General features: G+C 43.8%; 1 long non-coding RNA gene across 2 annotated transcripts in view; it reads left to right on the forward strand.

Moving 5' to 3' along the window:
- Nucleotides 1–13,523, forward strand: part of LOC114868703 (uncharacterized) — a 47,639-nt gene that overhangs the window by 14,487 nt on the left and 19,629 nt on the right. The window contains exon 3 of one of the 2 annotated variants that reach the window (XR_008696563.1): nucleotides 11,904–12,016. The exons of the other annotated variant lie outside the window; for it this stretch is intronic. This is a non-coding gene — a long non-coding RNA (uncharacterized LOC114868703). The remainder of the gene's footprint in view (nucleotides 1–11,903; nucleotides 12,017–13,523) is intronic. 2 annotated transcript variants of the gene reach the window in all.

A 13,523-nucleotide genomic window follows, 5' to 3' on the forward strand; every position in this document is an offset into this window, starting at 1 on the left:
TATTTAGCATGAATAAACTGAATCATTTTAGATTTTTTTCACAAAAATCTTTTCATTCAAGAATCGAAGCTTCTGCAAAGAGCGGACCTTGGATCCAATATAACAAATCTGAGTGCAAAGCTGATGTTTAAAGTTAGATATGAGGACAACCTGGTGAAGAATTAGTGGTGTAACAACTAACCAACAATTTATAAACATGTATCAAGTAAAAGACAAGTGTGAAAACAACAGCGATAATTGAAACCAGATGGAGCAGACGATCAACAGAAACAGACATGAAGAAAAGTTCAGTTTTTGAATAAACATGTGCAGTCCGTGTTGAGCGAAGCAGGCGGGTGAAAGCTGGCAAACATCCAACAGTCTGAGCAGAAATATCTCGCTTAAGTATTTCATCAACATGTTTGGCAGAAACGCCATCGATTCGAATGTAAACTCTGCTGGATATCACTCAGCCTGCATAATTGTGGGGCTGCTTTTGGCATCTGAGGCCGACGCAGCATGCAATCTGACTGGGGCTGCGGCGTGTGAATGCAGAGCACATTACACAGGCTCGTAGATTAGCGTAGACATTATTCAGGTCCACTTCCTGCTCATCAGCCTGCACTCAAGCAGCCATAACGCGAGAGTGGAATGCGCGTTTGCCAGGTGTGCAGCTGAGAACGCTAATGACACTGTTTACCTAAAATGGGAAGTGATCTGATCTTGACCACAAATAACTTTATTATAAAATTAATTACACAAATAGCACTCGTAAGGCGATAAAACACAACCATGATCTTGGCTCTTTTAGTTACATACAGTATATAACACACATTGATCATCGATCAACAAACAAACCCGCAGTAAAAGTGGCTGTTTAACCATGAATACATTTGCATCCGTGTTTGGATTAACGGAAACACAAGTACATTAAAGTGTTTCTCGCTCCATGCGCTCCTCCGAGCGCTGGTTCCCCTGTTAACCTTTCACACTCCATAAGGTGCTATAACATTTAGCTTCCTCTGATGTGGCCAGTCTGTCTGCCAGTGTGGCCATTTTAATGAGTTTGTGCTTAATGCGTGGCAGCGTTCACCAAACCATTCCTCGACTAGAAAAGGTCACAGGAATCCAGAGTTCTTGAAAAGGGTTCAAGGCTCGGGGAAATATCACTTCCTGTTTGTTACCTCAGGGTCAAGAATGAGTTTGTTTATCTGTCTGGAAACACTGAAAGAGGAGCAGGAGACTTGTTCTGATCATGTTAATTGAGCTGCTGAGATATATTTGCGCATTTCATGTTTCTCTGTCAGCGAAAACAAGATGCAGGAAGTGACTGCTCACGTTCAACTTCACTTTGCTCCTGCCACATCTGCCCACGCATTCAAATTTGTAAAAAGCCTTGAGGTGACCCAAAAGTTGACGTGTTAGAAACCTGCTAGTAAGAAGTGGAGAGTATGAATTATCATAAAAACTAAACCTCGCTTTGGAAATAACACTCTGGTTGTGCATCTTGCCTGAACACATTATACTGACTTTAAAAGTGCACCCAGTAAAGCAGTCTCAGGCCTCAGGCTGCTTGGTGACACACCTGAGCGCTATACATCTAACTGTACATGTGCACTGTCCTACAATGCGTGTGCGTGATCAGTGGAACCCTTTGCTTGGGTCTCATCCCTCATCAGCAGTGCGACGCCCTCCTGTCCTGCCTTCGTCTCATGTCTTACAGCACCAAAGTATTCCTTGTGTCATTTCTGACAGTCCTGTGATGGCAGCGCAGAGACAAGGGCTTTGTCCCAGTGTGATGCTTCCCTTTGAAAGTGAGGAACTAGACCTACAAGCGACCCCTTCATGTGGCTCATACCCTCTGGCTTTCCTCGGGAGCGTCTTTCAAATGAGGAGGATGAAAGATCGAGTGTCTCGGCTCCGTTGGCCCTGGGTTTCAACGAGTTGCCTTAAATATGCAGACGTGTGGGCTTTTGCTTGTGCTTATGAAGACACATCATGTGGGACAGGCAGGGGGCACGCTGGACAGGTCGCCAGTCCATCACGGAGACAGACATCCCATTTACTCTCACACCTACAGGCGATTTAGACTCTCCAGTCAGTCTTTGTACGCGGGGAAACCAGAGAACCCACGCAGGCACAGGGAGAACCCGGTAATAGAACCCAGGATGAGCAGGCCCAGTATGTCGGTACATGACAGACACCTGACTTTTCAGGAGCTCTTACCAGGCTGTCAATCACAGCCCTGCTACAGTCACCAGGGAGCTTTTGGCTGCTATTCGCCGACAGTTCAAGGTTAATTGATGTACATCATATAATATTAATAAGGAAACGATCACATACTGTTTAAAGTGGGCGCACCAAGCTTTAGCAAAGCCTGTCTGCATGTGAAGTGTTACGTCTGAATAGGCTTTGAGATAAAGAAATACTGGTGCAGCTCACATACATGTATGTAGAGTTGGTTAATAAAGGCTGGTTACCAGGAACTTTCTTCCTTTCCAGAACCAAAGTGTCATGTATCCATGAGCGTCTCAAGGAGGAATGCAGCTGATGACCTCTGGCCACCGTCGGGCCTGAGGCTGAGCTGCTGTGTTGTGTATGCTCTCTGTCCCATATCTGCAGCACCACCCTGTGAAACAGCTGTATTATGTTCCAAAGACCTCTTTGTCCAATTCTCTGTCATTGTCCTAAGCAGACAATGGAACATGATGGTAAATAATCATCCATAGGATTCAGTGAAACAAATCAAAACTGCATCATGAATGAACCCAATCTGCACCACAGGCATCTGGGCTTGTAGAACCACAGCGCTGTGCGCATTAACGCAGCATTGTAGTAGCTTTGTTTTTGTGCGTGTTGGAGTTGTTGGCAGAGTAATCTTCTTGTTACTGTAATCCAGCTTTTGGAGAAGATACAAATGCCTCGTACTTTATTCTTGCGCTGACAGTGTGGAGCGGTGAGGAGGATTAGCTGACGCCACAGTCTGAGGGATGCAACCGTGGACAAAAACAGAATCGGCTGCATTCTCCGACGTTTGACGGAGCTTGTAGCTGACGGTGACGAGTGAATACTGTGGTGTAGTTGTTTTTGCAGTGCTTTAATTCAGCTAAGTGAACGTATTGCATGTGCAGAGGCTGCATCGTAATTGCCCGCAGAGGTAAAAGGTTGCGGTGCAGGTTGTCAGCGAGAGTGGCCCCTGACTACTTACTGGAATGAACGCCCGGCTGCTGTTGGAGAGAGGTCTTTGCCTACAAGCCTACGAGCAGCTGCCAGTCAGAGAACTGCACAACGGCTCCATGATTTAAAATCTGTGCTAATTGTGTGCAGAGTTTGTTGTTCTGGCCCCTTCTTTATTGGAATTGATTTCCAATAAGATTCCAATCAGGAATGAAGACTCAAACCACAAACAATGTCACTTTGGAGACAAATATTCAACATTTAGTGCCAAACTCAGACATCATGCTGTCTAAATTGTGCACCCTTGTTAGAACTGAGCCAACTGTGTCCACCGTGAACCGGCACCATTAGTTTTCCTCCTGTAGATTCGTGCTATATGTGTGTGGACGTCCCACCTGCTCCACTCTTGCCCCCCACCGTTCTGTTTTCCTCTTCCAGACACTGTCCAAGTTCGCCCTGCGCTTCTGCTCGCCCTCTGCCTCAGAAGCTGTTGCACCACTGACCCTCACCGTGCTCTTTGACGCAGCGTGAGTGGAAAAACATATTCTGGGGTCTTGTAAACTTTCCTCTTTCTTTGTCTCGAGGCCTGTTTCAAGCGGTTTTCCGTGCGTTTGCTACTGTGCGTTTGCTACTGCCTGCAGCAACAACTCGTCTTGCGCTGGACACAGACCAGTCTTTGCACCAAACCCAAGTATTCAGGACGTTCAGTATCCAAGTTAAAGTCATATTCCACCTAAAGTCATAACAAAACAAAATATAGAAATATTGTTTATTAGTTAAAGTACAAGTCATAGTGGATGGACAGTCTGAAGATATGCAGATAAGGTGCAGAATTGTTCATAATAGAAATCATAGACTGCTCATTCAAGACAAACACCACATGCACAATGTTTGTGAACGTGCCAACAAAACTTTTTTAAGGTTTAATTGAACTTGATGAGCCTTAAACTAAAATGTTTCACACATTTTTCTATGTATTATATATTTGACTCCTATCTCTCTGTTAGGAGGCACTGCACAACTAGAAGAGACAAAGGCAGAAACGTGTTGGTTAAGTCCCATTGGCTCCTTGAATAAAGAGTGGCCCATAAATCTCTGTCGCTCTCCATCCATTTCTGTCTGACTCGCTCTGTCGTCATCTCTTCGCCTGTCTGTCTCCTCCTCCCTTTCTCTCGGTGTCTCACTATCTCTGGCTCGACTCCACATGAGTTGGTGCTCCAGGCAGTCAGTCTCAGTTTCTTTGAGCTTCACAAAAAATAGGCAGATATAAGAGAGGGGTGGGCATCCGAATGGAAAAAAAATGAAAGAAGAATGTGAGAGAGATTCCAAATATTTTCTTCAATCACACCGTGACAAAGAGCTGCAGGAAGGTGTGTGGTGTAGAATCTTCTAAGACAGAGGGCAAAGCGTAACCTTAGGCACCGTCTGACAGCGGAAAATGTGAGCCACACATCAGCTGGTGTCGGACTGCGAGGGTGAATGCATCTCAAGGATTTTAAAATGGCCAGTTCTATAGTGTAAGAAATACCAGGAGATCTCAAAGCGTTGACCTTTGAATTAGGCTGAATTAAGACATGATTCATTTGAATGCAACAAGGAAACGTCTTATGACGCAGGCTTCGCTGTTTTTAGATTGAAATGTGTCACCGCTCATGTCGCTTCTTCAGTCTGGGGGAAGTTGGTAAAAGACCTCAAATTGTGGCTTCTAGGGCGATTTCGCTTCCCACCCGACCTTGTTAGGTGGACGTTGAGAGGGACGAGAGCAGACGAGCGGGCACGACGCCTATGAAGCCTCCCACCCTTGTTAATGTGGGTCGTTAACAGTGGTCTTCCTGGCTCTTCAAAGTGCTTCTGATTTTTAGGGAATGGGTGACAGGACAGAATGATGAAGTGGAGATGGATTGTGGTGAAGTCATCCGTCTCTAACCCCCATAAGTGCATCTTTTCTGTCCTAAATGAGAACAGTCGAGTGGAGCCAGTATCTAATACTCCATGAGCTAAAGTCAATTTTAATGATTAGAGTTGTAAATTTAACACAGGAATCATCCATTAAACCCTGATACTGTTCGTGATACTAGTACTGAGGGACACCATGCTAATAAACTGACACACTGCTTCTTTTGATCACTCACTTGTGTCCGTTCCTCAATTGCTGCGTCATCCTCGAGCAGAGATTAAGAACAGAGTGTAATAGTGTAACAGGGATAAACTGTATCTTTGTCATCTTTGGTGCATTTCTTCCACCAACTTTTGTAATCGCTCTTGTAAAACCCTGGATCTGAGCTATGGTGGGTGATTAAAGAGGCAGCTATTTGTCGAGCAGACAGACAGACAGACAGACAGACGGGAGTTCTATGAGTGGACACGGATAATCAGGATTAGACTAGTCCACAGTACAAAACAGAAATAGACCGCTCCCCTACCAGTTTGTCACAAATGCAAACATTCAGTTCCTGCGAGAATAAAGTTTAATCCCACCGACTGTCGTGGAGACGTGCAGCATTAAGACAACTGCTGCTCTGCATAGATGCGATGATGGTGCAGGTACTGTATGACCAGGTCAAAGGGGTGGAGAGGTGAGTTTATTAGCCACGGTTAACATCAAACTATTGTAAAGGGCTCCAGTAGTCGGCATCAAAGCAGAACAAGCTCGGTGTCGTCAAACAGGGCCTCGGTGGAGTGGAAGGGAGACGGGGGTGACACCCAGGAGAGGGGGCTCAGCTCCTCAGCCTGCTCTGTGCTGAGGTTGCGGCTGCAGGCCTGTCTGCCTCCCTCCACAGTCAGCCGGTCTCTGCAGAGCTGCATCCAGCCGTGCCTCTGCCTCCTGATGGGATATGAATATGTATGCAGGTTAAGTGATGTGCTTCTGTCTAATTGCAAAGGGAGAGAAGGAGCCTGAAGTGCATTGCTTCACGGGAGCTGCTTCTTGTCTGGGCATAGGGAAGATTACTCCGTGTGACTGTCACAGGGTTTGTCTTCACCTCCAACTTCTAAACGCATTTGTTGCCTCCCTGACTTTTTTTTTTAACCAGCTTTGATCTAATTATATTTGTTGTAGCTTTGTTGTCCCTCAATTTATGCCTCCTTGCCTCTGCCAATTAGGTTTTAACCACATGTGATTATGAAGAATAAATGCTGGCGTTCAGCTCCACTAGAGGGTGGCACATCAGTTTACCTACGGCAAAGCTCTCAAACTTGGCGGAGAGAAACGGAATAAAGCTAATTTTAAGGGATATGCTTTTATTTTTGAGTGTTTGCATGAGCACAGCGGAGCATTTCAGATTAGGCCTCCTCCCAATGTGTGGCAACCATGAAATCGTTTTAATTAGGCCAGCTGACAATCCATTGGCGTCTCGGAGCACAGTGGACGCTAATGGTGATGAAAACAAACAAATTCCTTTTGGAGCGATTAACGTTCGACAGACACCTTCAGACCAAAGCACCTTCCTCCCGCTTCCGACCGGCGAAGTTACAGGCAAGTTGTGAAGGTCAGGTTGTTACTGATGGTTCAGCAGAGTGACAGCTGCCACTTTCTGAAGGTCAGCGTGTCACGTCGTTATATCAGATCTCAGCCCTTTCATTTCACCGGAAGCTGCAGAAATGCACACGCACCATAATGCATGTCGGCACATTCTGGCTTCAGTCGTATCCTTAACACATACGAAGTCCAACACTAGTTATTTCCTTCACTGTTGTTCATCAAATAACAATTCTATTACTCACGTGTGACATTTTTTAAATTTCTATATCCAGTTTTTGCATTGCAGAGATGATTTAAAGTTCTTACAGAATATTGTGAAGTTATTGTATCAACATATATTGAGACACCACGAAGCTACATAATGAAAATGAAACCTACTTTGTTCTGCAAACACTCCCAGCGCTGCTGTTTGCCCAGAGGGCATGACCCACAGGGGACAGGTTTCACTCACCGGGTGGATTAATGTGAAAGTAATAAAGCTATAGTGTTTGTTCTTCAGTGACTCCTGAGATCTTGCCTGAACTCACTGCAGAGTTTAATTGAAATCATCCGTCCATTGTTGAAGACGACAGTTTTAATTTAGAGCGATAAGCAAGCTTGGCCTTGACCTTGCTCTGCTCTGACATGGATGGCTGCCTCTGCACCTTCCACCATGTCTTCCATCATCTCAGGGTCTTCTTTGGACTACGCCTCTCATTTTTGGGCGATTTGGAAATTCTCCTCCTCCTGTCTCAGATTTTCTCTTCGACACCCGCAGCCTGAGAAAAAATTCTATGTAAACAGCACTTCACAACAGATCAACCACACTCTGTTCCGACTGACCGGCGATATTGATTGCATAACGCTTTGTTCACTCGGCTGCTTCCTTCCCTTTGTTGCCATTATCAGACAAAGTGCACAAAGCCAGCCACTCACAGCATTCACTGTGAAAGAGAAAAGCCCACTAGTGCAATAATGAAGAGAGCAATAGCATGGCTAACCATGTTATGCTTCCTGCCCTGCGACTTGTGGCACTGAGACCCCTAAATCCTTTAGCGGAGTGTCGGCTGCACTGCATTGAACTTGATTACATATGCCCATCATTTGCCACGGAGGCTACGTATATAGGTGTGGAACCTGCATCCGTCTGGTGAAGTCACATTCACACACTCTGCTCCTGTAATTGATATTAATTGCTTGCCGGCTACCTTGCATTCAGTTCTCCACGCTTGACAGCTCTGTGGACTAACTGCAAAGTGCCCGAACTGCACTCTGAGGCAACCGCTGACTGCCTGGAGTTCATGCATAATTAACACATGCTAAAAGAATTCAGGATCAATAACGTTTGCATCCTTTAAATATTACAGAGTTGGGCAAAACCAATGACAGACTGTCCAAAATAAAAAGCTTGATGATCTTTGAGATCAGACATGATGTTTATTTGCCTGCTGTACAGTGTCTGTTTGTGTGAGAGACAGGTTGAGTACAAATAGAAGAAGATGGATGTTGTTTTTACTGCAAAACCTCCAACGTTATGCAGGAAAAAGTCCTTATTGCAGGAGGAGTACCAGTGGCAGGATGTGGGTCCCTTGGCCTCACCTGGCCACTCTCTGGCCCTCTATTAAACACTCCCTCTGTAAATATGCAGCTGTCAGTGAAGTCCTCGCTGTTAAAAAAAACCCACCATTAGCATTACTGAAGTGAGCAGCTTTAGCAGAGGGAGAGTCTTCTTTTGAAGACTTACAGTCTAATCCTATCTGCTGAACTGGCACATATGCTTCTGCCTTTGTTTCTCCGAGTCGTACAGGAGCCACCGAGGGAGGGTCAGTGGAATCATCTTGTCGAGTGCAGAGAAAATATGAGGCTTTATTTTGATAGCATTAAACAGAACATTTGCAGCTGAATACTCATTGTCTGCAGAATGACCCTTGATAATAACAATAATCCTGAGCACATTCTCCCCATCTCATATTGGAGTATTGTAGCAGGTACCAGACTGTGTCTGTGCATATTCACTGCATGTGTCTGAGAAGCTAGTTTTCTTTTGCAGCCGTTCTCATGTCTCTGTGTTCATACTGCATCATGCAAGTTTTCCATTAATAAAGTCAGAAATGCCCTAAAAATGTAGCTTCAACACGTTCATCCCAGGCTGTAATGTGTTCTCATCACTCGCTCCAGGCAAACTTATGTAATCATGTCTTTCCATTAAGCTAGAGCTTTGCATCCTGTCTGATAACAGTAGGTTGACCAAGATATATTCCAAATAATAATTTTAAACATATTAGAAAAACAGGCTCACAGTATGCTTCATGTTTGTCATATAGCACAGCCAAGAGGTTAAACACATTTAGCCAAGCAGGAAGAGAGGGATCGTACCAGGACTCGTTAACAATATCCACAGAAAAACCCAGGAGTCATTCACGTTGTGATCTGATCTTTACGCACCGCTTGATCAGGTCATAGGAGAGATTTGGGCAGATGATTAAAAAAGGTTAAGTGAAGTATGTGAAGCTTGCTTAATGGTCCTTAAAAAGGTAGCAATTAACAGTATGAGACTGAAATAAAGGAAAATGGAAGAGAAGACATGAAAGTCCTTCCTCTTATTCTGAGCATCAAGTCCTTAGTCTCTAACAAAGGCTTGTAGTTCCAGATGGAACAGGAACTGAAGGAGAGTGGAGGCCTTTGTGAAACCTCTAGTTTGGCCTTAGTAATAACAAAACTCCAGTGCTGTAGACATTGGCTCCATTTATATCGCTCCTATTCAATTACTAACCCATCTGGTCACCGCGTTTCTGCTGCCACAGCAGTGAGGAGTGAATTCACTTTCTGTGGACTTCAAAGCCGTTTTGAACGCCCCACTCTCCCCTATAGCAACCGCAGCTCAAAGGACAGTGGGTACAGCGGCTGCCAATTAGGGGATCCAATGAGACCCGTTAGATCCCAGAGAAAAATAGATGTTTCAAAGAGGGACGCACAAGAAAGTGCTGTTTTATGAAGGGCAGTAAAGCATTTTATTCTGGTCTGTACTGCTATATATTTGCCTTTGGCATCAGTTCTTGAAGGACGAACTTTTCTCTTAAAAACGCGTTACTCACCTGTGGGCTGTCAGACGCTGGGGCTGAGTGCCATTCGATGATACTCTGTCATAAACTCATCCAGAACACCCTTCAACAACGGTCACAATCAGGAAAGCAGAAGGTGAGACGGGAGCGAGGAGCCTGAACCTGCCCCAGTCACACACATCAGAGATTTAACGTCGTCCTGAGGTGTTTTACAGCACTAATGTGTCTTAAAGCTGCGCTAGGAAAGATTTTACCATTCTATAGCACAAATGGCAGCAATGAATCTTCTGGGATTTGATCAAGTTGTCGCCAGTAAATCAGCAGTTACTCTACACACTTCTGCTTTTTTCTGTATCCCTGGAAATCCCTTGGCATTTCCTAAAATTTAACCATTTAAATTGGCAACTTTTTATGAATTGAAATGTTGAACGAACCATTCAAATATTGAGATTTCTCAAGTTTGATCTGACCTAATATTAGTTTTCCACCTGCTAGAGACTAATTGACAGTGCAAGCTGGTGTCTGCCCGTGAATAATGAAATCTCCCATCATCCCTTGCTACAAGCATGACCCGTGAGTGCAGCTTTGCTAGCTCGGTCCGTTATTACCATGGATTTTCTCCCCCCTCTGTCTGATCATTTGCTGACTTGTTTTCTGATAACACTTTTTACTCAGCCGTGCAGAGTCTGGACACTATCGCTATCTTCCATCACCAGAGCAATCACAGGAAAACCTTCACCCTTCCTGTCAATAATGCTCTGGCAATTTGTTTCATACTTCACTCACATCGAGATTTTAATCCCTCTCCGTGGACCTTTAACTTCTTATTTGACCCCTGAACCAGAGCGGCCGGCGCCTCCTTCACTCAACCTTTACTGGAATCTGCCCAATTGACTGTCAGCTTCATGACACACGTGTGGAGGCACCATCACAGTGTGTTACCATTGAATTCCAATACTTTCTGGAACAGTCACTTCTATGTAAGAGTTGACTGGCATGTACCTGGGACCTTATAATAGTGTCTGTATGAGGGCAGTGCCCTTTCTTGGCTGGGTCAGAAGCTGCCTGAGCCATTTATTAAAACTCTCCTAAGAAGCAATTTTAGTTTCTAAAGGAGTTCGATTATTTAGTACAAAAGTCAGAACTTCCCTTAGAGCCCTTTAAAACCCAATTTAAAATCATAAATCAAAATCAAATGTGTTACGTCACAGCCTTCTTACAGCCCGACCTTTGGTTTGTTGCTGCTACAGTAGAAATCGTCAAGTTGTGTTATGTAGGACTTTTCCAAGTTGCAGAGAAAGCAGCCTGCATTATTATTATTATTATTATTATTATTATTATTATTATTATTATTATTATTATTATTATTATTATATACAAAGCCTCATTTGTCAAATGTTTTATGATTTTGAATTCTGAACACACTGACTTTATGAAAAATGTATCGCTTATATTATGAACTTTCACAATTCCTTTGTGAATGGAAACATTGTTATGCTATAGCCAGAGGCAGCAACAGCTAATTAAAAAGGAGCCAAATCAAACATGTGGGACAGATGTTTAATAAAAACATGCTTAGAAGATGATAAACATTCAAGATTAAAAACAGGAAAATGAAAAGAAAAATAGTTAAAAGAATTATTTACTGAGAAGAACAGACTTCCAGGCGCTGTTTAGAGTCGTACAGTGCAGCATTGTTACTGTTTCAACATGGTTTTCAGCACAATTTCAACCTGTCAGTCCCTAGAAGCTGTAAGGAATATTTATTTTAAATTGTGCACACTTGAATATAAAACTGTTGTCAAATTAAGTCACAATAAAGGTATTAGCTAACTCTGAAGGTTAAAGGTTTTAAGGCACAATTTTAGGTCGACAGAGTTTGTTACGACGTTCATCAGACTTGCCTTGTTATTATGCGTGCACTGTACACAGGCATTAAAGTCATTTTTATTAATAAGTGGGTTGGGTAGACAAATGAGCAAAATAACAAGTCTGTAATTTAAGATTTAAGAGTTAAAAACATACTAGAATGTAAATCATCAGGTCAGCTCAAGTTCTCCTCAAAGACAGATGTGTGATTGATGGCAGTAATGTGTTGTTGTGGTCATATTCTGCATCCAATTAGCGCTGATCTATTGTTGCTGTGTGCTGTTTTAATGACCGCAGTAGGCGGGAGATGATTGGCCTCAATATCATTTGTCTTCCTAATCATGTGTTTATCACAGTGAGGTCTGCAGAGGGTCTCTGGTGAGCAATGTACAAACCCTGCGTCGCTCTGTGTCCGGGTCGAACCTGCAGCACCCAGTCGAAAGGAGAGCCATCATTAGCATGCAGAGAGGTGAGGAGCATCCAACCGCAGGGGCAGAAAGCCCAGCATGAATCATCATTAAAAGATGACACGGGACGGGGTCACGGTGAGCGCTTGGTTCCCACGTGGTTGGAGTGCACGCGGGGTGCATCGCCTGCTTTGGGATTGGCACCATGCAGCTCAATAGAGATAAACTATTCTGCAAATAAGTTCTTGGGGCCTCACTTTTGTGATATTGAACCACTCCATTCACTGTTAATTGCCTCAGTGTAAGGTTAATTGGCTTGTATTGGAGCCAGGAAATCCAATTATCTTGGTTGTTATTCTATCTCCATTTACTCATCGATCCTCCTGTTTTGATCACAAAATAATAGTTTTTACAAATAAGATCAGGAAAGACACAATGGCTTGTGCTGCTGTATTACTTGGTGCAGACGCACCTTGATTGTGAGAGTTAAACATCCTGCTGCCTTTTTCACAGCGATTTAAATTCACTCTTAATGCGTTTTAAATCTCGGACAATGACCGATCCCAGACTATTAAATGTTCTAACTAAAGAAAAACAATTAGCAGCAACAGGGAAGGAGGCTGTCCACGAGTAAACGCTCTGAGCCAGAAAGTCGCCGTTGCTCTATCCTCTTCAGAACGATCCTGTGCTTTCTCTCCTGCCTCCTGGTGATGCAACATAATGTGGCTCCAATTCCAACGGTTTGGACGCAGGGTTCCTAAACGTACTGTGAATATAATCAAAGGAATTACATAAATTGCAGGCCACCGAGCACAAAGTGCTTCTCGTTTTTAGATTTTGTCATGGTGACGGACAAAATTGTGGTTTACAATGAAAAAAGCTTGTATATACCTGACATTTTCAGGCATCTGCATTAAAACCATCTGTATTTTTTTTTTCAAACTGAAAAAGGTGCAAAATTGTCTTGATGTCTATATATAAAAGCATGGGCATCACGGGGGCATGACAGACAGATCCACATAGAACAAAGAGTATATGAACTGATGGATGGAGAGATGAGTGGACGGATAGATGAATGGAGGAGTGCAGGACTGTGGACAGGAATGACAAATGGGCAGAAGATGAATGGTGTAGCCTTTCACATACAAAGAACAGCTGACGGTCAAACCTTTAAGATGACAGCAAAATCTTTTCAAAGATGCCGGGTCAACGTCGCGACGTATGGATGGCTGTAATTGCAGTATGGTAATGTCTCGGGGTGGATTATTGCTCCGTACGAGTGGCTTTTATTGTTGCTAATGTTCAGTGGTTTTCTGGTCCACTGCAGAGGGGCCGGGACGAGTGTGCGGGAAATGTCAATGGCGATTAGCATAAGAAGAGGGAAGGGCAGGTCACTCGATGCATATTCCACAGCCCATTGGCTCAAGAGTATTAATAAAACAACACAATGAGGGGCTTGCGTCGTAGTTCGCTGCAGATCCATTGTGAATCAATTGTTTTCCTGTGTAGCTGTGAAATATTTATCCAGCGCGTGTTGTCGATTTGTGCCTCCTTCCGTATGTAAAGGTC

The sequence above is a fragment of the Betta splendens genome, chromosome 13 (genome assembly GCF_900634795.4).
Source record: "Betta splendens chromosome 13, fBetSpl5.4, whole genome shotgun sequence".
In the NCBI taxonomy this organism is placed as follows: domain Eukaryota; kingdom Metazoa; phylum Chordata; class Actinopteri; order Anabantiformes; family Osphronemidae; genus Betta; species Betta splendens.